This window comes from Oxyura jamaicensis, chromosome 12, assembly GCF_011077185.1.
Source record: "Oxyura jamaicensis isolate SHBP4307 breed ruddy duck chromosome 12, BPBGC_Ojam_1.0, whole genome shotgun sequence".
Lineage (NCBI taxonomy): Eukaryota > Metazoa > Chordata > Aves > Anseriformes > Anatidae > Oxyura > Oxyura jamaicensis.
Genome location: NC_048904.1, coordinates 16,488,420 through 16,491,502, shown reverse-complemented (window position 1 = coordinate 16,491,502; position 3,083 = coordinate 16,488,420). Strand labels below are relative to the sequence as shown.

At 44.4% G+C, this 3,083-nt stretch overlaps 1 long non-coding RNA gene across 1 annotated transcript in view; it reads left to right on the top strand.

Moving 5' to 3' along the window:
• The first annotated feature begins 593 nt into the window (after nucleotides 1-593).
• Nucleotides 594-3,083, top strand: part of LOC118173161 — a 26,173-nt gene continuing 23,683 nt past the window's right edge. The window contains exons 1-2 of the long non-coding RNA XR_004754066.1: nucleotides 594-836; nucleotides 1,693-2,259. This is a non-coding gene — a long non-coding RNA (uncharacterized LOC118173161). The remainder of the gene's footprint in view (nucleotides 837-1,692; nucleotides 2,260-3,083) is intronic.

Genomic DNA, 3,083 nt, shown 5'->3' with positions numbered 1-3,083 from the left:
TTTTTTGCCAAGTTGCTCTCCTGTGTATTTCACCTGGATCTCAAGCTGTGAATGCTCCACTCCCAGAAATGTTTTCAGTGCCAGCTGCATAGCAAAAGCTGCTGGGGAAAAATCAGGTTTGAGGGCTCTTGGAGGCATGGGTTGGGTTTTCAGGGTCAGCTGCATTGTTTTGTGGTGAGACTAATGTATCTCCTTCTCTATTTCAATTTGGATAGAAACACAGGACAAACTGGATTTTAAGCTCAGAGGAAAATGGGGGTGTAATTCTACATTTTTATACCAAGAAGTTAGCAACCCTATTACACCAAGGCATTGGTTCTTCTTTAAAATCAGTTGAAGGGTAGGCATTAATTGAGGTTCTCTAAGAGTGGCCTAGTATTGTCTGTAGCTCCTGTTCACCTTGGTTTTACCATCTCAGTTTTACCAGTATTAGGAATCAGAGTTAACACCTCTGAGATGAATAGGAGCCTTTGCATGCTGCATTGGTTTTCGCTTGATTCATATCCAATAGCTTTTTTGAGTACTACCTATGATGAGAGAATGTTTATCATTTTTATTTCTTTAAACAAACATTAAGATGCTTTGTCGAATTCTGGGATGGCACAACCATGTTGTAGTGCAGCTGACAATCACCATTATTTCCCTCATCACTGGCACCTACAGGCACCTGGGTATCAAGAAGACCCATGGGTACTTTAGAAAGAAATTCTACACAGCTGGAGGAGCTAAGAAAAGAAATCCTGCAAGGCATCAGCATGAAATGCTGCACAGACAGCAACAGCAAGAAGGCAAAGCTTTGGAACACACACTGCTGGAAGAATTAGAGGGAACTTCAGGTAAGCAGCGTGTGGTAAAGAGTTGCATCACAGATTTGATTGAGAAGAGTCATTTACTGAGCAGAAGTGAGATAATACAAAGAAGAACTTGTGTAATACCCAAAACTGGGTAAGGAAAAAGATTGACAACTGTGTGGTGAGAGTGAGAGAAATGTATCTGTGTGTGAGGGAAAGAAGAGCAGCAATAAATATTCAGATCTGTCCCCAGTTTGTTGGGAAAAGTCATGGGATATACAGGGAAGCATAAACAAGGCGATGGAAGCATGGGAGAGCTGATGCAAAGCCCCTGGGAGTCAGAGGCAATCTCTCTTCTCCTTTGCCAGGTAACAGGGACCCTGCAGGGAGCTCCCAGCCTAGCAGCCAGACAGATCAGGTGCTACATAGGGAACAGAAATTAAAGAATAATTCAATTAAGGAAATCCCTGCTCGTCCCAGGACCCCTAGAGGTAGTTGCTGTGGGACAGTTGAAATGCAAGTCACTCTGAAGCAGTTTTACTGAAGTACAGAGCAAGAAACTTGCTTGCTTTATTATTCATTTCCTTTCCCTGCATTGCCAGCTCCCAGCCCCCAGAGCTGAAGATGGCTATGGGGCAGGAGAGAGCTGAACGGCCCAGCAGAACATGTCCTGCTCCTCCAGCCATGGCCCTGAGAGCCTCAGCTGGAGCACATCCAGACTGGTGCTGAGCTGCCCAACCCCATTTCCCAGCTGTGCTGGTGGTGGAGGCAGGAACTTTTGGGCAAAAGTTACCGAAAATACCATCCTGCATGCAGTCCCTGAAGCAGACGTGAGGAGTGGCCGAGTCAGTAGGAAATCTTGCTTCTTTGTGTGATTTTATGTCCTATTTCTCATCCCCAGCACTCCACAGAGTGATGGATAATCATTCAAAACATGGAAAAACCTGAAACAGGGGAGCACTCCTATCACTAATGAAGATGCATCATCACTGGGCTTGGCTCAAAGACCATTAAAGCTTCCGAGTGGTTCCAGTGGGAATGAGAACAACCCTTTTCCTGGAGAAATAGAGTCATATATTAAGTCTTAATTGGAAGAGCCTCCACAAGGATTTTCCCTCTGAGGAGAAGGAGCTTTTGTGGATATAATTGTTTTGGAGGGAGTAATTATTCCATGGACATTTCCCAGGGTGAATGATGGCTTTTTTGTCTATTTTCCAGAGAGTGGAGGAGCTGTAGCTGTCTTTTTATGGACCGATGGCATTACCTAGCAAGCTGGGGACAGGCTGCTGTTTCAACATATATGCACAGCAGTGGGAACAAGTTTTGTACAATTTAGCTGAATATTTCTCTATTATTCTTTACCCTCGAGCATGACACAGTTTGCAGCAATTGATAGACTTAGCTGAACAGTGAGATAAAAAATTACAAATAAGACTGGCTGGAAGCTGCTATTCTGTTGCAATTAGAAGTAAAACAGCCACAGCCAGAGCCGTGTTTTGCCCAGGGTCAGATCAACAGACCACAGATTTTTATTTATTTATTTATTTTTTAAACATGTTAATTTTTACACAGTTTCAGGAGGGCTGCTGATCCTCATCCCGAAAAACCCTTCACATGATGGAGTGTGAGTGTCACTGTGAGCTGCAGAATAATCACTTCTTCCTCCTGGTCGGGAAGGCATGGCAGGCTGATGAGACGCTGGAGGGAGAGGCTGGCTAAGATTGGAAAGAAAAAGATACATAAATCTGGGACGGGGCAGAAGGAACAAGGCAAAACATAACGGAGGGGAAGGTAGATCCCTGAAAAGAGAGCTGTTGTTGGTGAATAGCTCAGTGTTCCTGCTGTTGTTTTGAGCAGTGTGAGCAAAATCCAAAGGGCTGCTCCCCACCTCTTGCTGGGGAGAGCTGCCATTGAGAGATTGCCTGAACAGGGAATGAGCCCGGTCTGATGGTCCCTTAGCATAATCCAGCCCTCCTGGAAGAGATACTGCACAGTGCGGAGGAGGAGAAAGACACTTGAAATGAGATTGCCGCAAATTAGTTACAAAATGGTTTTAAGCTAAGTTTTCTTTCATCATTTCCCTCTTTTCCACCCTGGCCTCCCTGTTTGTCTTATCAAATCTTGGCAGAGCTATTGGCACGGAATAGGGAGCTGCTGTTGAGAAACTGTTTCCAGCGGTGTAATAAAGCAGTCTTACTGCAATGAATTTTAAAGGCTGTTTTTGCTGCCTCAAGAAATGCTGATTTATGACTTGAATGAGTCACGCTTTTTGCAATTAGCAGGACATGTCTA